The sequence below is a fragment of the Cornus florida genome, unplaced genomic scaffold, assembly GCF_030987335.1.
Source record: "Cornus florida cultivar Cherokee Brave unplaced genomic scaffold, ASM3098733v1 CherokeeBrave_3.0.0_Hap2_Chr06, whole genome shotgun sequence".
NCBI classification, from domain to species: Eukaryota; Viridiplantae; Streptophyta; class Magnoliopsida; order Cornales; family Cornaceae; genus Cornus; species Cornus florida.
Genome location: NW_026775576.1, coordinates 34,961,943 through 34,983,418, shown reverse-complemented (window position 1 = coordinate 34,983,418; position 21,476 = coordinate 34,961,943). Strand labels below are relative to the sequence as shown.

Below are 21,476 nucleotides of genomic sequence, written 5' to 3'. Positions count from 1 at the left end.
TGAATTTTAATTAAATTCAGTTTAGGGTTTGACAAATGCTCGAATTTGAAATTCCGACCGTATCTTGTTGGGGTTCTGCCCTTAAGTAGCTTATGCAAATGCTAATTAAAATATGCACAAGCAAAATAAACAATAAAAAGAAAAAGGGAGTGAAGTGTGTGAATTTTCTTCCTTTTTTTTTTTTCCAAAGATAAAATAAATCAAAGAAAAAAAATAAATAAAAGAAAAAATAAATTAAAAAAAATGGAAAAAAGTGTGAACCAAGGGTTATTTCTAAGTTAGTCTATCCTAAAATTAGCATGCAAAAGTTATTTAACTAAAAAAAGTCTATGTTTTCCTAATCTAAAAAGAAAAATAAAAGAAACAACTTATAGAAGTTTCGCAGTGCAAATGAGGTACTTACCTGGAAGACAAATTAATGGTTTGTCGTGTTTTCACGCGCTCCAATAAAAATATCCAAGCGTTGAATGCTCCCAAATTAGCCCACCATCCTAATCAACAATCCGTATTTTTTTTTTTTTGTTTTTTTTTCAAACTAGTTTATTGAATGAACTAGTTTAGGCACAACTGGTTCAGTGCTGTACGGATTTCAGAATTGGGATAGTGCTGTGTCCGTAAGCAAACAAGGCTAGTTTTTTTTTTTTTTTTTTTTTTTTAAATATACTTATTACACAAATTCACTGTACCAATCGATCAATTTAACAGACCCAGAAAAATTTCCCAGCGACGACCAGTGGCGGCTTCACGTCGGCGAGGAAGAAAGCTTCAAGACGGCAATGGCTGTGATTGGATCGGCAACCAGAGAGGAGTCGAACGACGACGAAGCTACGAGTATCTGTTCGCGGCGTAACTGGACGGCAACCGGCGAGCAAGAATTTCGGTGACGAACCGGCAGGACGGAGCCGACGAGCAACGATGGCTGAACGGCGATGCTTGCGGAGGGATTCCGGCGACAAAGATGGGACTGAAACGGAACAGTAACAGCCCCCCCTTTTTGGTATGCTTATGCTTCTCTCGGCAACTCCCACTGAGAATATAAATAAAACACCAATCAATAAGCAACAAATGAAGAACAAGGCACTGGGAGTTTGTAAAAGGCAGTTAGACTTTGGAATTGTTTTTTGTTTTTTTTATCAAAGGTCAACCCCCAGAAGGAGAAAGAAAAGCAAAAGAAAATTAAGGAAAGAAAAAAAAATAAAACAAAGAAAAAATCAAATAACACTAAACTGGTGAACGGATCAATAAGTGAAGCAAAATATATATATATATTTTTGTAACTGCTACTCCTACAGAGAAGAAGATGGAACATAAAGAAAAATAAAAATAAAATTATAGAAAAGAAGATAGAACAAAAAGAAAAATAAAAGTAGAAAAGAAGATAGAACAAAAAGAAAAATAAAAAGAAAAGTAAAATAAAAATAAAAAAGGAAAAAGGAAAAAGGAAAAAGATTAGACTGATTGTGGAAGGAGAGAATCACGAGAATTTATTTTTTTTATATATTTATATTTTTGTTTTTTTTTTTTTTTTTTTTTTTTCAATTCCAAAGGCCTACCAACCGAAAAGAATAAAAATAAGAATTAAAAAGAAGGAAAGGGAGCCAGGGATAGAAAGTTTGGGTGGATTTCTAGAAATTTCAGTTTTGAATTTTTCTTCGAATTCTTAATTTTGATATGGCAACGGCGTCATTTGGCGAGTGTAAAATTATGGATTTTGTCGTTATTTTTCTACACTTTGTGCAAAACTAAGAAAAACCTGCAAAAACTAAATTAAAGATGTTATAGAATAAGCAGGGTCGAACCATATAAGATTTAAACTCATTAATCAAAATTAAGACCAAAATTTAAGGAAGAATAACTTTAAAACAATTTAATGATTTTTTTTCTAATGGACTAAAAATAAAATAAATAAATAAAACAAATAAATTTTGATCAAATAATAAGAAAAGTCTCCAGGAAAGAATCCACCACCACAGCTTACTATATAAATAAATTTGTGTATTTCTCTGCAAATTTTCTTATTATGAGCAAATCACTCCACCAGCGTGAAATAATAGTTGCTTGAGAACATATTTTACTTAATCTGATATATCTTTGGGAAATAGAAATAGGCATTCTCCGAATTACCATTAATTGGCAAACACGAAGAATCCTCTTTCTAATTTTTTTTTATCAAAATAAGAACACAGAATAGAAGAGTAAAATAATGTTTTAAAGAGAAAATTTCATAAAAGAATTAAACTAAATTTATTTATATTTCAGCCATGGTAGCTTCATCACTCCCTTGAGAAGGGATGTTTAAGCTAGCATAATAAGAAAACAAAATAAAGAAATAAAAATAATTTTCATAACAAAAATTATAAGAAATAAATTGAAGAAAAAAATTCTCTCTAACTTTTATTATTTTATCCCACTAACAATGTACATCCAACCTCCTCTACATATGTCCCTATTTATAGAGTTTAGAATAGAACGATCCGGATGAGAAAATTCTAATTACAGAAGTGAAAATAAAATAAAATAAAATCTTCTTAAAATCTTGCTGCTTTCTAATTTGGCTTGATATCTTTAACTTGACGTGCTTTCTAATCTGTCTTGATATATTTTCCAATTTGGCTTGATCTTTGCTGATTTGATGGAAAGTCAAATTTGAATTTAACTGATCTTATAATCTCATAAACTTGCTATTTTTGTCTCTTTTCTTCTTAATCTGAAATCAGCCTCTACAAAACATGAAAAGTAAGGATAAGAACATTTATCTAATAAAAAATATTAATTAATCATTTATTATTAAGCATAAAATAACAAGTTTTGTGCACTTATCATTGAGTCCATGGAACTAGTTTCCGAAAGGACTTTACCTTCAAACTGAGTCCTAAGATAATCAGTGATCTTGATTTGTGCTTAAATGAAAAATTTTGTTGCCATTGAATCACTTATTAGGGTTTGGTTAGGGTATTGAGTTTTGATCAAATTCTTCATGATATATGTGTGAAAATTTTTTTTGAATGAATTTATTATCAATCTTTTGAATGCAAATTATGACACATGATAAATTGATAAAAATAGATTACCAACGAGCCACTGGCCTAGGGAGGTCAGGATTTCAAGTCTCAGAAGAGACATGTGTGTGTGAGTACCAACTAATGATGAGCACTGAAAAGTGCGCATTTAAACACCTTAAGCTTAAGCATTTTAGAACCTTTATCTAACTTATTTTACCGCCTTAGACTAATTTTTTATTATTTCCATTTTCAGGCACTTATCCCCAAAATAAGTTAAATCAGCCAAATAAGAGCATAAATTAAAGCAATCTTGAGATGAATCAAAGAAAGGAGCAAATTGGAAGCTAAATAAAGCAAAGTGGTAGAAGTTCAGCAAGTTCGATCGATCACAGAATTTCTTCGATCGATCTGACTTTGATTGATCTCAGCACTTCAAGATGGATCCAAGCTCTTTTGTCCTTATCTAAAGATTCCATAAAGTTAGATCGATCCAACATTCTTCAGATCGATCGAAAAGATTCCATATTATCCAATTGTACCACCCCACTTACCACTTTTGTCTCTTTCCTAAAATATCTCAAAAATATCTCAGATCTGTCCTTATCCAAAAAGGCGCCACCATGGGAGAATCGATCCAGCCAAAGTTTGATAGATCTCAGCCAAGTTCGATCGATCTCACCAAAGGTTCGAACGATCGAACCTCCTCAACTGCGAATTAAAGTGATTTCCAGCTCATTAAAAGTTGTCTCATAGTCCAATCATTGGAGGAACCTTAGTGTACGAGCCCAGACTATTGGGTGTGACATTTAAGCTACCTATATAAGGATTTGAGCTACTTTTTACACATATACCAATTTTAGATCTTAAAGATTAATTCTTAGAGAGGAAGAAAATAGGAGAGGAGGCTGGAGACACATTCTTGGGAGTTCTTCCATCCACATCAACCAAATGAGCATTTCTACTATGGAGATAGCCCTTGAAGGTTGGAGGAGCACATCCATGAGTGGCTAGAAATCCTCTTGGGGCTAGAGTTAGCCCTAAGCATGCCTTCTACATCTTAATTTATGTATTTTTAAGGGGATTTGTGTTGTAATACATGTTTTGACACCTATTTATACATAGATCTTGTTTATTCAATGATTTGTGTGGTTTAATTCTTTCAATTGATCATTTTATTCTATCCATATGTCTATGTATGTTAGAATAGATGCTCATGTGTTTATCTCTAGCTTTTGTGTTATTGATGCATGTCTATGTGTATTGATACTATAGATCTAGAGATTGTCAAGGCATAGTGCTTAATAAAATGCTCTTGTGGTTTATTTGATGGTTCATACTCATTTCTTGATGGATTGTGCCTCTTCCTTAGTTTAATTAGTTTAATTTCATGCCATTAGCTTAGTTTTAGTGTACTTGTAGTGTAGTTACCTTAGTTGTTAGATGGGAGGACAATCCATGCTTCTTGTTTGATGCTCCATACTTTTGAATGCAAGTAGCATATGTCTCTAACTTGTGATATGTTTGGATTGTGATCTTAAAGGAAGGATTAATGGCTTAGTTGATATATTGTGCTTTTCACTATGTTGCTTAGACAATATATGCTTAATTGGTCATCCATGCTTGTTGAAACAACCACACACACTACTAATATTGCAACACATGTTTTCCCCTCATTAAGTGTGTAGAAAGGTTATGCTTAGTGGTGATCTCTAAATCACAAGATCTCTCTCTCTCTCTCTCTTGTTTTCTTTATCCTTTAATTACTTATTTTACATTGTGCTTGATTAGTTTAATTTTTAGCTTAATCAACCAAATCGACTATCTTTTGATCACTCGACCTACTAACCCTAATTTTGTTTCCACACCTCAATACAACGCCAATCCCTTGGGACGATCCCTACTTGCCCTTGATACATTATTAGTAGTTAGAGGTAGCAGTGGCATTTACAAATTTAAAACTTGGTCATACTCATCTTAGTGCAAAAACACACTTTTCAAGCTTTAGGTGCACCGCGACATTGCAACCCACCAAGTTTTTGACGCCGTTGCCGGGGATTGATTTTAGGCAACGTCGTATTGTGAAAACAATTAGGAATTAGTACTCTTTTGATCGTGTCTTTGCTTTATTTTTATTTTGATTTTGGTTACATATTGTGTTAGTTCTTGTTTGACTAGGTACATTGGGCTAAGGAAAGTGAGCATGGGAGCACTCTAAGCAAGGAGCTAAGCAAAAAAGCATAGAAAGCTAAAATCTAATTTTTTTTTGCAAAGCTTAAGTTGAAAAGTAATTTGAAGTGCTTAAGGACCATTTGTGAGCTCTTCCTAAACTCAATCTCTAGTTAAATCGTCGGCCCACGTGGAAGCTTGTTTTTCAATTAATAGATAAATCATGAGCCCGCGTGGAGGCAATTTTATTTTTCTTTGCATATCAGTGAAAACATGGGAGTATGGGATCATTGTATATGAAGATTTGATTGATTGATTTGTTGTGGGGGCGTAGTGTTTGCTTAGTTAATTTCATTGTTGTGTTTTAGAGCGGTCTTAATTAACCTTTCATCATTCTAATGGAAAATCTAAAGGGTCATCTTGGTTATTTAGACCCAAATTTCATGGCACATCATCCTCCTCTAGCTACAATACATGGAAAGAGGCAGCAAACAGCAACTAAGAAGCCTGTAACTCGGGTATCTTGAGAGGCACACTAAGGATTTAAGGTTGGGAAGTTTGATCACTGCTTTAGGCAAGCAGATGAGTAAGGTAAAGTACAATTTATGGAGACAGCCTGGGTTAATTAATGATGGTCAGTAACAAGGTGAAGCACTTAACTTAGAAGCTATAAGTAATTCTAACTGTAACAATAGGATTTCAAAAATTAAGAAACTACAACTATTAAAATATGTTTGCAAATCACTGATCCATGCAAATTCGTTTCCCATTAGCCAAAATCTTGTCCAGATCCCTTCCAGTAAAATTCACCTATTAGCCAAATGCTTCTCAAATTTTGCTTACTTATTATACTTAAAAATGAAAAAGAATGTAAATATTTATATGTCAAATTCGAGCAGAACCTTAGCTGAGGAAACATTATTGCTCCCACGACTTCACAACCAACTTAGCGGGCCAGATGTGGCCATAGTCTTGAGGATTCTCTATATAATGTATTGGAAAAAAAATATTACATTCAAGATCCACCAAACCTCTAGATGTGTCTCGTTGTCCCATCCACCCCAAGGAGGAAAAAGAAAGGTAGTAGAAAGATAAAACCTTTAAGCAAGTATAATATTAGTCAGGAAACAAGACAATGTACCTCTAGTTTGTCTTCCTTGGCTCTAGGATTCTCAGGAAGAACACGAAATTCCTCACTCAAACGAATGCACTCACGGATGTTTTCAGGTGAAACAAAGTCAAGAGCAACCTTAATACATGACTGCAGAGGACATAAAGAAGAACGTTTTAAAAAGAGTCGTATAAATAAGATCATGGAATGACAAAATCCAAAATGAAAATAACCTGCCTCTCATCCCCCCTCCCAAGAGAGGGAAAAAAAGAAGAATAGATGTAACTCGTAGAGAACAGTTCCAGCACACATTGCCAAAATTTCCCCAAAATTAAATCTAACTATGAATTGTTCTACGGTTTTGTTTAATTAGATCATCAAATTTACATATTCATTTCCTAATAAAATCTTTAAATGTCAAAGAAAATGCACCACAAACAAGGAAAAACTTGTCCAATTTTCAAACACAAATCCTCTCCCTTCTATTAGAAACCTTAGAGGTTATAAGAAACCTAGTTCAAGAAAGCCCAACAAAATTAACATAAATCAACTGGTGTCTAGTAGGCTACAGAATATATAAAAAGCTTGTGTATGTAACTGTTAAATTTTGGATGCAGAAATAAGAAATGCAAATAAGAAAAGGGAAGAGAGAAAGATGGAGAACACATGCATATACATGGTTCGGCACTAAGGCCTACATCCATGGACAAAGAGCCACTAAGGGTTACACTTTTATTATTTAGATATATTTTGCTCGAGTATAAAAAGGTTATATATAGGCATGGTAAAGATAAGAAAATATGAAAAGTGTACAATAGTCAAAGGAGACACCAAAATTGGTGGAGGATTTTGCTCCACCGTTGTATAAAAATATTTATAATTGGAAAGAAATTGACCAGATCACTATGATTGGTGGATGATTTTGCTCCACAATTATATAGAAATATTTATATATTTCAACTCTCCCCCTCAAGTTGGAGCATAAATATCATGAATTCCCAACTTATTAAAGAAACGCCTTGAAAGATCATGAGAAGGTGTCCGAAAGAAAGCCAGGAAAATGACCAGATCTTGCCAGGGAAAATAAACTGGAACTCGCCAGGGAAAATGGCCTAAACTAAGCCGGGAAAAGACTGGAACTAAGCCAGGAAAATGGCCGAAACTAAGCCGGGAAATGGCCAGCACAACGCCGGAAAATAGGCCGGAACAACATCGGGGAATGCTGAGGTGCTGAACCAGTGTTATTAAAGGACCAAGGCGCTAGAGGTCCTTTGAAGCCTAGGCGAGTGAGGCATACAATTGAAAATTTAAAATAAACATTAATATCTCATAAGCCATATCAATATTCTAAAAATTAATATCAAATATAAAAAAGTAAATAAATCAACTAAACAAGCATCCAACAACCATAAAACAGAGCACAAATTTGTTTTCTTGAAAGGCAAAACAAAATTTGTGTTTTTTTTAATGGCAAAACAAAGCACAAAAAGAAATAAATCTACACGGAAGAAGTAGATGAAGAGAGAGAAGTAGACGAGAAGAGAGAGAAAGTGTTAAAGAAAAAAAGGAGAAAAAATCGAGCCCCACCAAACAAAAAGACTAAGAGAGAAGAGAACTAGAAGAAGATAGAGATGTAAACAAAGATAAGAAGAGAGGAGTAGAGGAGAAGAGAAGAGAGAGAAGTAGAGGAGAAGAGAAGAGAGAGAAGAAGAAGAAAGAACTAACGTGGCTTCGTCGTTCATCTCTGCAACTAAGGCTTCGACGTTCGTTTCACATCTCACTCTTTCTCTGTTCGGTTGACGCTTTGACTCTTGGGCTTTCTTATTTGTTTATTCTTTTGAACAAAAGTTTCTTCTCTCGAACGCTTGGGCTTTCTTATTTGTTTATTAAGTTGCCAAAAGTACTATTTTTGGCTTAAGAAATGGAATAATCATAGTTTTTAAAAAAAAATCAGCGAGGCGGCGCGCCTCATAAATAGGACGAGGCGCAACTGAGGCGTGCGCCTAGTAAACATCAGTGAGTCTGGGATAACAACAGGCCCTAGACCTGAGGCTCGAGCCCAGGTGCGCCTTCAACAACATTGTGTTGAACCATCCGAAAAACGGACCGGAAGGGAAAGGAATGTGAAGACAAGGAGAATATGCTCTATGATAATAATACGGATACTCCCCCTCAAATTCTAGATAAGATTACAAGAACATCTAGGCTCTGATACCATATCAAATTTTGGATGCGGAAATAAGAAATGCAAATATGAAAGGGGAAGAGAGAAAGATGGAGAACACGGATATATACATGGTTCGGCACTAAGGCCTACATTCATAGACAAAGAGCCACTAAGGGCTAAATTTTTATTATTCAGATATATTTTGGTTGAGTACAAAGAGCTTATATATAGGCATAGTAAATATAAGAAAATATGGAAGGTGTACAATAGTCAAAGGAGGCACCATGATTGGTGGAGGATTTTGCTCCACCGTTATATAGAAATATTTATAATTGGAAGGAAATCGACCAGATCACCATGATTGGCGGAGGATTTTGCTCCTCAATTATATAGAAATATTTATATATTTCAACAGTAACCATGCACGGATGTATATTTATCCTTGCTCTTTCCTGATTTAAACAGTTTTCAGTTCATAAAATGGATTTTCATTTCCTACATCACACATTTCCAACAATTCCTTTGGTGCATGTAAAATTAACAATTGAATACTATAGCGGTAATATCAAATGGACAGCCAGGTTCAATAAAAAGTTCTGGTGAAAGATGCATAGTGCTACTGCACAATGGACAACTCCACACCCTCAAAGATTCTTATATTTCTTATTTTTCAATGAAAAAAAAAAAAGTAGTTTTAAAAAAAATACTATCCCCAATATGAAACCTTTTGACAGTCAATGACTACATACCTAGTTATCAAGAGTAAATATGTATTTAGAGATAAAGATTCATGTGCCAGTCAGAATTGCCATATAAGCATCAGGACAGGAGAACTTGACTACGCATGCTCATGACTTCAAACATATTTACCACATATAGTTCCGTAAGATTGGGTTTCAATTTGTAAGTAAACTGTTGAACACAATGATAATTGATTGCTTCTAGGTTTTGTAACAGAATTGAATAATAAATTTGCTCTTCTAAGTATATTTTTTGAAGGAAATGACATACAACTCTTTTCTAGGAACAAAATTTGTAGAGAAAACCATGCAGTTGCTGTGGCAACAAGTATCTCATATGCTAAATGTTAGAGGAATTTAAGATATAACATTCAAGTAAAGGCAAACACTTTGAAGAATAATGACAACAAGAAGCAATAAAAACATTGGCATGGCAATCCATGCCTAAGCAAGCACAGAAGATTCTGGTTTTTATATATGGTGTGATTATAAAAGTAAACATTATTGCGAGCTTTTGCAGAATTTTTCTTTGTCAATTGATTCAACTAAAACATATTCAACTCATTAAATGTTTAGTTCTTGCTGATACAGCCACAGGGTATATAGGGATCTTTGTCAGCAGACTCGGAATGGAGAGGCATCTAAATGCTCTCATTTAGGAAATCGTGAAACAAGCCAGGGAGCATTAAACTGAGAAGGTTATAGAAGTGGCCTTTTTTTGAAAGACTCCTTTAAATTGAATAACTGTTTGAAAGAGTCACCTTGATGGCATATTTATATGCTTGAAAGAGCCACTTGTGGTCAAAATGTACAAATACATTCAAGAAAAAGCCAATACTTATAGTCTCCGCATCCTAAACAAAGGTTTCATGGACTAATGCATGAACAAAAAAAAAAATCTATAACTGGTTTACCTTAAGATTTCTAACTCGATGAGGACATCCTGCAGGTATAAAGACAGCCTCTCCAAGTTCTTGCACAAATGTCCAAGGTTCAACTCCTGCATTAAGCATTCAAGTGAATTATTGCTCAAATAATAGTGAAAAGAAACAAAGCGCAAAGGCCAACCAAGCTTTGATAAACAACAACTAACCGAATTCCTCTTTGAGCTTCCTTTTATGATACAAATTGAGGTAGAAAGTCTGATCATGAATAGGGTCAACCACCTATAAATTAGATAAATATAAAATATGATGCAAAACTTTTATAAACTATCACCATTTCATTGAAAGATAGAACTACAATGATTAAAATTAGAATCCAACTACTCAAACTGATAACAGATTAATGACTATGAAATAAAACAATCTACCACTAGAATACTTTACAGTGGTGATTGTATAATACAGAAGTTTACAATTTCAGAGGAAATACAAAATGCATACTTTTTGAAGAAATAAGTCCCTTCTATTGAAGAAGAAACAAAAAGGGCTAAAGATGAGGCATCCCCAGGGCAAATTACAAGAAAACAACTTAGACAAGATGTAATACAGAAGTGATAAGGATAAATAAAACAACAGAAGGAAAGGCAGGAAGAATATATGATGCACCCTCAACTGTTATCAAGTAAACTTTTTAAAATGGGATGTTGCAGAAATTTAACCTTGTGGAAATAATAAACATGAGTCATATGACCAATTTAAGGTAAAAGGAATGCTAAAACTAAGCTCACAAAAATTAATTTCCCCTAATTAATTTTAAAAAATAAAAAAACATATATTGAAGTTATGCTGAAGTTGAGTGGGTTTCTTCTTGTAACACAACGTGGTCTGAGTAAGTTGGACAGTATAGAAGCCAAGCTGAGCGAGTATAAGTCTGTTCAAGCTTGGCACAAAAGTTAATGCTACGCTGGGGAACTCAAATCTCGGCTCTGTGAGTAACTCAAAGCTATAAAAGAAGGTACTTTTGTTATGAGCGTAAATTTCTTGTTGCCAAATTCAAGTATTTAATTTAAAAAATAGAATGTCAAAATCAAAGTTGATAAATATGACAAATATGATGTCAGCTGCAAAACAAATTTACTTGTATCATGCACCAAACATGTTTCTCAGATAACAAATAGCCATTGAACTGGTATAAAACTACATAGCTGCCGTCACACCAACATGTTCACGAGCTGAACAGAGCCTGCTTGTTTAGAGGACTCATAATCTAATTGACAGTATATTATACATTATCAAGAAGAAAAAAAAAATTACATCATAATAACAACAGATAAGGTGTGCCTACATTCAGATGCAACTATTTTTTCTGCGATAGAAGAATCACTGAACAAGCAATAAAAATATTATCCAATGCGTATGCATCATGATGGAATTATCGTTACCTGCTCTACTGGACAACAACAGATGTGCCTAAATTCCCTGTGGTGGTTTCTAAGATATTCCTGCAGCTTGGGAACATATGGTCGACAGAAAATGTCCCAAACAGCACCTCCCTCTGCTGTCTCCAACCCATTCAATCTGGTTTCAGAAACTGCATTTGGACCGCCAGAAAACTCTCCTTGCTGGTGGACATCAGTTGTTAAACAATGACGATCGGAGAGATTAGTATCAGTCTGTCCTACTCTCCTGTTATTTTCCTCATTTCTAGTACCCTCTTCATTCTGAGATTCATTACCATTACCAGTCTCTGTAAACAAATCTTCAGAGTCAACATTCAATCTATTATGCATATATCCTCTGTTCCTCTTACTGCCTCGCCCAACTCGTCTCCCCTGCCTGTTCTTTGTCTTCTTTTCTGAAGGCAAACTAGAAACTTGATCTGTTTCATCGAACAATATCTTCAGAGTCAACATTCAATCTATTATGCATATGTCCTCTGTTCGTCTTACTGCCTCTCCCAACTCGTCTCCCCTGCCTGTTCTTTGTCTTCTTTTCCGAAGGCAAACTAGAAACTTGATCTGTTTCATCGAACACGATATCTTGCATTTCATTATTTCCATTTCTACCCAAACTGTCAGCATCTTTCCCCTTGTCTTCTTTAGTATTAACAACCTCGGCACAATAATCTTCACCACATGAACTAGGGTTAGCTAGCTCAGATTTGAACTTCCCATTGGATTCTGGGACATGATTCTCAGCCTCTTGATTATCTATATGAACTATACCAAAAAGTTCTACTTGGTCTTGGGCAGCATGTTTTTTTAGCAATTTTTTAATCTTTGAAAGCTTCTGAGGTGCATAGCTCACTTCTGCAGTGTGCATCAACACATTCACCTGGAAAGTATAACGACAACTAATGAAAAAGGATGATATTTAACACGTTATTATAACCAGTATACTGATACATGTTAACACAAAGGGACGGACCATGATTCTCTTCTCCATTCTATTCTATTATACACCATGTCTCCTCTAATATTTAATGTTTTACAATCATTTTTAGTTACTTCATTCCATGTTAGTTTTCAGGAATTTCACAACTTTTCAATGCATGGAACTTCTTAAATACTATTCCTGTTTTTCACCAAAAGGAATTACTTCTTCTGTTTCATGGAAATGTGTCCTTTGCTTATGGAAGAACATAAAAGTGATGAGAATATGGCCTAGCCTAGACCATCGAATCTACTTGTATGTAACTTTATAAGATCTCAGTGCCTTGACATCACACAGAAATTAATTATGTTATTTGGTTAAAGAAATATGACTCAACTGTAATGGATACTGCTGTTACAGAAGTGATTAATAATTATAGTAACTTCTGGACCAACCAACAGGTTTTATTTTCCCATGAAAAGGCAGTAAGCTGTCTTGAAGTCAATTACAAATCATATCGCATCTGACATGTCACAGTGAAGCTTTGTCACAGAATCTCCACGTCCTAACTCTTCAGAAAATCCATATTCTATATTTAGATGACGGCCAATCTTTCAGTTTGAGCATCTTAGGCCAAGAGTTTCTGTGTGATCTACCTTCGGAGTACCCTATAAAAAATTGGTGAATATTTATCTCAACCTGCACAGCACAAGACAAAATAAGAAAGCATTAGTGTAAGATCAATCAACTAGGATAAATAAAATATATAACAATAAATGGAAGTGGGCGAGTTATGATATTACCCATTATACCTAAAATCAATTATTGAAGAAATAGAAAAGAGAGGGAAACTTAATGCAACCAACATTATATGATGCAAGCTATACGATTTCTAAACCTACAACAGTCAGTTATTATCCATAATTACATAAACCAATCTCAATAAGTAGATCAAGCCCTTATCCTGACTGCCTAGAGTATTAGGTAAACCACATCAAACCCTTTTCACTTTTGTCTAGCCAAAACACTTGGAATGAATGTCAAATTTTATGCATATATGCGTACATGAAAACAGAAAGTCATTAATATGCATATTTATTTAAAATCAAAGTTACATAATGGATTGCAGCATGCAGATGACCATAGGCCACTTAGACAATAATGGCAAGTCAAGCATCTTATTTCTTCAAGGTAGCATTCCAGTTTTACAATCAATTTTATCCCCAAAAGGGACCTAATGAAACCACTTGTTTAAAACGGATATTATCCAAAACATTTTCATTTGTTACTTATATTCTCTCCCACATTCCTATCATACTGAAACAGTGTCAATATAACTATGTACATAATACAAATTCATCACCCATGCATGTTTACATTTATACAAGTAATATGTAAACACACAATAACTGCAGATATGGAACGGTGAAATATGAGTTGAATTACAAGTAAGGCTTTGCTGTTTGTGGGTCCTTAACTAAGCTTTGATTCAGATTTCAGTTTAAACTTCAATAATTCCTCGAAAAAATGAGCGCGCTTAACCAAAACTGCCAAGATTCACTCATCTGAGCCTGAAAATTTTGCTCAAAACCTGCCTAATATAGTTTTAAAATCAACTTGGATAGTGTAAATTTGAACTAATTAAGGAGTAAGGTCACCAGTCATAATCATGATAATCATTTTTCATTGTGCTTGCTAAATCAAGAAGACAAAAATACCGAGTGAAAATAAATTCAAAACCAAGCCGAATGACATTATAGAGTATGGCCAAGAGAAAAGGCATTATTTCAGAAAACAAGACAACATTTAATGCATTCACAATTTAGTGAAAAATAAAAGTTTCCAAGACTATCTATTCACACTAGACTGTTCAAACATGTATCTTATTTTACTATAAAAAGAAAAGAAAGAGAAAAAGAATAAGGGGAAAAAAATAATATTAAGTCTTCGCGAGGCAACGTCAAAAGGTAGAGAATTTTACTATTCTTGAATCTAAATTAGGATTTTCTTATGGTTTGTTTATTATGAATAATTGTCCTATAAATTATTCAAACATGTATCTTATTTTATGTTAAATTCTGACTTATATGTGGTTTCGTGATGTGATTGATAAATTTCCCTTAAGTGAGTCCTACAAAACATTTATGCTTTATGCCTGAGTAGGGTTACAAAGGTTTATATGATAAGTAGGGTAAGATATTCCTTTAAGTTACAGTTTTTAGTTTGAATTTATGACGTATATTACCATAAGTGGTTACCTCCTTGGGACACCAATCAGGCTATTTTGTTAATGCCTCTTCTTATTAGAGAAGAACTATTTCTTGAAGAAAAGAGGTTGGACACTGAAAGTTCAAAAAAAAAATAAAAGTGATGCCCGTTGTTAATGATTGAAGACCGAGGAGTCAGTCCGAAGGTCGCAAGGGAATGAACTTCTAAATAAGCAGGCAGGGACTCGTTAGCATTTTACTAATAACATAGAAAAGGCGGGCATCTTATTCATTAGCCTTGATTTGCCTGCTTTTGTCTTTCGTGCATATTAGAATACGATAGATTTATGAATGGTGTTACTGAGCGAAGTCATCTTCAAATTCATATCAGGAAAAAGATTTAAGAATGGAAAGATCTTGACTCCGATGTATGTGGTTGCTTGATTTAAATGCCTAAGTTTCAGGGGAATTTGGTAATACTCTGTCATGTGTAATCTGAATTTTCACTTGTTATAATTTTTGGAATTTAAGTATGAAGGGTTGTAAAATTTAGGTGCAAAAGTACCATAGCTTATAGTATATTAGGAAGTGAAACATTGTGAACTATTTTATTTTACATGCCTATAACCAATGAAAGAGAAGTTCTTTAATTGTAAAAAATTTCCGGCAGGCTCTAGACACGCTGGTGGAATAATGTACGAAATTCCATAAATCTGGATCAGGTTTATCATGTATTTACCAAGTATCAAATTTATGTATTGGTTTCTGCCTCAATTTTATCGCAGGAACTTCTAAACGAAAAAAAATTTAGTAAATTTCTATAGTCAGATTTTGAACTTAAGTAAAATCTTTCTAGAATCTGAAGACATCAAGAATTACATGAAACTATATATTCTTCCGTTTTCCATGACTTTTTCTTCAACACTAAAAGCTGCAGATTACAATTAGACAATAGCAGAAGGCCGGACTTAACCTAAAAACTCATTTAATTGGAAGTAAATGCTCGTAGAAGGGTTTTATTCGTGTAGTATATAACTTCGCTTTGCAAAATGACTGATTTCACTCAATTTTATGGAAAATTGAATCTTCAATAAATTTTGTGGTTCGGTATTCTACCCAATTGATCAGCTTGAAAAGATCTTACAGGGACTCACATGCCCTTCTAGCAGAGACACACTCGGCTCCAGACAAGGATAAACCAGGTGTCTTAGAGTCTAATGATTGGTTCAGACTTCAGTAACTTGCAATAATTTGCGTCATAGTTTAAATCATAACATCATAAGTACAAAAGAAATAATGAACGACAAATGAACAGAGACATAGAGTAATGGTCACAATAACAGCATAACAATACCAAAATGAACAATACAAAGTGATATCTTGGAAGTACTGACCTCACACCAATCAAGGCAGTCCGTTGCCTTCACTGCCAAATCTGAGGAACCCTTGGAATATGTAATCTCACGGAATGCGCGCCACATAACCATTGGTTCCCAACTCAGTCCAGATGTAAATTCAAGAACATTGCTAACAATGACTGGCTCTCCCCTGATCCAATGTCTCTGGAAGTGCTCCAGATCCCCCTGCTGGATGTCACTTGCCGAAGGACAGTATAGATAGTTGTCTTCAGAATCTTTTCTAGAAGCAGATCTCTGCAGTTTACCATTGCCAACATCGATCTCGCCATTTGATTTAAAACATGAGCATTGTTGCACAGAAATTCTGTTCAAATCTGCAAGTTCATAGGTTTTAACTATTTTTTTTACTTTCTTCTTCAGCTCTGAGACCCAGCTTTCTGGAAACATAGACCTGAGCTCCAAAAGATCATGACCACAACCACCCATTTCCTTTGGCGGGCAAGGTATGACACCTCCTCGCAAGCAACCGTTCCGAATTTCCCAGCAACAAGTCAGGCAGACATCATAGGAACAATTCGGACAGCTTCTATGAAAATCAACTATAGAGGTTCTGCAATTGTTGCTGCAATAGAACATGTGGTATCATCAAATCTTTGTCACAACCCATATTTCAAAACAAAGGAAATCATAAATCATTTGAGAAAAGTACCATACCAGTACACACATTCGTCGTTATAACAACCTGCCTGCTGTATCTCTACCTCTGATGGTGGTAACCCTGTAAAAATTCCATTATGTATTGCCAAATTATTAAGAAAATGAAAAACTGTTTTAGTTGCATAAGCCACCGCATGTATGACTGCAGAGCAGTGTCAACTTAATGCCATAGATGGTGGGCTACCAGTTCAATTCTGCCAAGTTATTTTATTTGTGTAAACATGTAAAAAATTGTGCTTTAATAACCTTCTCCATCCTTCCAAGCCTTGATTCATCACATATCATCTTTATCACTGACTTAATGTTACTTTCTTATCCTGAATGCTAACTAGCAACAATATGCAGTTCATACCTTGAATCTCAGCCTCAATCTTCTTTTCCCTCGTTTGGTCATGATCAAATTGCTCCAGGAACGGATAGAGTGCATGTACAAGATATTTAAACTGCTGAATCCTTTCATCCTTACTTTCCGGCGACCCTGAATATTTGTTATCCTGCATTAAATTAGGAGAAATGCACCAGATGTCACAAGCTATACCATAATGTAATTAATGCAGAGGTGAAAATACTACATACAATAGCTGCCATTACCAACCTTGATTATATCATTTCTACGTAAACAAGCTTCGCACTTGCAGTTCCCACGACAGTATGGACAAGTCTCTGCTATTGCTTCCTCTGACAGTCTGGGGTACCTAAATTTTACAATCAGAAGAGGGGGGGGGGGGGGGGGGGGGGGGGGGGGGCGGGGGGCGGCGGGAATGTGCTAATGAATCAGTTAATGAATGCTAAGTGTTTGGTACACCTTTATCGTGAGAAATAGAATTTACATACCTTCAAAAAAAGAAAAAATCAGAAATCAGAAATGGACGAAGTTAAACACAATTGGCAAAACATTCCTTGATGTCCACATCCTGTAAATCACTTAAGTGATAAATCAATAAAGTCTAAGGAATAATTCCAAGCCAAGAGTACCAATGACAGACATCAATATGATTTAATATGTGAAAAGATTCCTGGGAAAAACACCCAGGCATCAACCATACCTATAATATATGTGAGTTTCAGCAACACATAAAAATATGAAGTTTTATTAAAGACTAATTAGCAGTTACTCATAATGCGTATTTGCTACCAGGGAAACTATATCACTCTCAGATGAAATGATAAAAAGAACATACTATAGTCAAATTCCTAGGAAGAATAACAATCACTAAATTAACTGTTCACAAGTCACTGTTTTACAGGACAACACCAAGATTAACAACGATGTAGTTACTGGGAAAAAAATATATATATAACAAAGATGCAGCCATGAAAGCCAACCTATGGAAACTATATGTATTCTCCAGCCCACCAAAACTTCATACATAAATATACATACATATATATAGAAACAAGCAATCAATAAATGAATTAATATGCTACAAAAAGTATTGGCAATGGCCGTAGTACTCATTTAACAACAATGTATCATTTCGGAACGTCAATCATATCAAAATAAGGTTTAGAGCACTCCTTTATAACAAAACAGTAGATCGGATGAATCTTAAAGTCATTTCATCATGGGAATAGAACAAATTATTCGGGAGAACAGCAACATTTCCTTTGACATGTGTAATTTTTTTTTTTTCCCTTGGCAAATTAGGGGGAGGCGGACTTGAACACGAAGCTCAATCAACTAGGGCACTGGGTAATGCCCTTTGACATGTATAATTTAGATATGTTTTTCTTTCAAATGTGGGACATAATAAACATTAAAAATGTTACCATCTCTGAATGCATGGGATACAGAAGCGTTTGCGACAGCCCTTGCGGCACCGCACCACCCTCTCCTTATCACTCCTCTGGCATTGATGGCACATATTACAGTCATCTCCACTCGGCTGTAAAAAAATAGTTAAGAGGAGTGTGTCAGCTTTGGTTAAAAAAATGAAAGTTTGGGAGAAAAACTAGAAAAGGAAAAGGAAAAGGAAAAGAAACTTAGAAAGAACATAATGCTTACATCGGTTACAAAATGCCTTCTCCTCGTATCGATAGACTTCACTCCCGATTTCGTCTTCTTCTCTCCAAGCCCCACGACCTTCTTTTTCCTATCCAGTGACAATGACTCAATTTTGACACTCTTTTTGACTCTTTTTTCCAAATTGGCCATTCTCGTTTTCTTCTTGTTATCAGACGATGGTTTTTTGATTTTTTGTTCCTCTTTTCCTTTGATGTTTACCTTTTCTTCGTCGTGCACGATTTTTTGACTACGCTTCGTCTTCTTCGTCGTTGGAATCACCTCATCATCGTCAGGCTCTTCTTTTCTTCTCTTTCTCTGCTTCTTGCTGTTTGTCGAGAAAAGCCCTGCTTGTTTGGGCTTATTTCCGGAATAACCACCACCGTCACCGCCACCTGTGCGGTGGTTCTTTGTGGTTGTGCCTTTGGGAAGCCTAGAACCAGAAGCAGTGGACTTCTGTTTGGATTTCTGCAGAGAGTTATTTTCGCAAAAGGTCTTCTCGTTGATCCTACGACCTTTGCACCGCCGACTGCGACGGAGACCGTTCGGCGGCACTGCTATTGTCTTCCCCTCCGTCGCCGAAGATGAGTCTCCCATTGCACTCCAAAACTTGGGAATTCTTTTCAATTTCTGTGTGTTTTTTTAGAGGGAAAAACGGGGAAGACGTACACAGAGTCGGATGGTTTACCCCGCACACGGTTTTAATAAATGACTGGACAGTGGATTAAAGAGCTACTCTAAAGTACGCCTATTGGCGCTAACATTTAAAGTTTACACTTGTTTTTAACTTTATGCACATAATAAGTGCGCTGTTTGAATGTAGGATCATACATGCATCAAGGATCTGAGCCTAATATGAAAAGATCCGGTGTTGGACTGTTGGGAATTAATAATATTATATTGAAAAGAGCAGGCTACACGTATTTTATTGGAGATGTATATCTCGAATTTGGTGCGGTGACAGTTTAAGAGTCAAAAATACATTTTATTTTGATACATATTATATATATATATATATATTGTAAAGACATACAATCTGTGATTATAATTAAATTGTGCAATTAGAAAAATGATAGTTACACCATAGTTATACCTAAAAGGTATACTGATTTGTCTAAGTCTATGTGTCTGTTTATAAGGATATTCACGTCAAAAGTCAAAATAGTAACTCTAAATTTGTTTGACTCTTTTTTTTTTAGGGGCGTGCCAGAGTCTTTCGATCCAAGGGGTTAGATAGCCAAACTATCCTTGGTGCTGACAGAATCTGAAATCGGCCCTTAGTGAATTAGGCGATTGCTGGAAGGCAAGGATGACCCCTTCCTTCAGGTTCTTCAACGCCTCAATAAAGAGGACTTTCAGCACTATAAGTAGAATAGATGAAGGGAGTAAAACAAATTACACGAGCATTCATCTATTCTAAGAGACTTAGAAAATAAAAGTAGAGGGGACTAATGCCAAACGTCGACTTTGATTTCATAAGTAAAATTTTTATACAGAGTACAAAAAGTGAAATTCTAACACTAGGCTATTCCTATAAACAGAAGTAAAATACAATTAAAAGACTGTATTGAATTGCAGAGAATGAAAAATATCGATAAAGAAACGAGAAATTTGTGTTGGTCGGGGACTTTTTGCACAAGGCCCTTATGGTGCTATTTATAGATGTCTGGAGCTGCAGTTTCTTTATTAAATTCAAATATCATTTGAATTATAAAAATTAACTTTGTCTTAACCTTATCCATCTTAACCTTATCCAAACTTTGTTTTGAAACAAACTCACGTGACTTTAGACTTCATTTAAAAATAAGAGTCCTATTTTAATAACACGATATAAATCTTCTCTTCCAATCAAACAACACCAGGTGTCTGAATTTAAAAATTTTATTTTATGGTGCAAACAATATTCTCTCTCTTTCGTTTTTCTCTCTCTCTTTTCTCATCTTTACCACTATTATCTATTTTGCATCACGCATCTCAACCATAAACGCCCACCTTACAATCCTCGCTGACCACTAGTGGCGATCTAATTCATTATATGAAAGATATAATATCCATGTATATAGTATATGAAGTTATAACAGAAAATTGCATATGGCAAACTGATATTTTTCTTGATTGATGAAAATAATCATTTAAAATTTAATTTTAAAGAAAAATTGCAAGGACAACAAATAAGGTTGTGGTTATTTTTTAGTGGTGGTTTTGGATTTCGAATAACATAAGAGAAATAATCAATCTTCTCCTTAATCACAAGTTGTTAAATCAATTTCCTCCTCCATCAATGGTTTCCGGTGTTGAATTCTCAGCCTTCAAATCGCCGCCGTGCATGGTCGTTAGATCATATCATATACCTCCACATGCGGCACCGATGATGACTGTATATCAAATGGTGTGTAATGACCCAATCATTTTCCTTCCTTTCTTTTTTCTCAAATTTTACGGATAAATTTTTTTTGTTTAATTTTCTTTTTTGAGTTCAGTTTCTCATCACTTAGTGCCGTCTCAAGTGCTCGAAAATGGTTTTCGAGACTCTTTCGTTTGAATTAATAACTTCCTTTAAGGACCGAGTCATTTCCACATTTTCACTTTTTAGACACTATTCACTTTTCGTCATTTTCCCTATTTTGTCTTTTTCCCGTTTGTCACTTTGTTGGCATAGCCTCACTTTTCGTGCTCGGAGTTGGTTTTTGACTTCACGTACCTTCATCCTATGTGATTTCCACGAAATATGTATCTTTACTTTTGTAGA

General features: G+C 34.9%; 1 pseudogene; it reads right to left on the bottom strand.

Moving 5' to 3' along the window:
- Nucleotides 1-698: 698 nt before the first annotated feature.
- Nucleotides 699-19,324, bottom strand: LOC132313943 (lysine-specific demethylase JMJ29-like; annotated as a pseudogene).
- Nucleotides 19,325-21,476: the final 2,152 nt, after the last annotated feature.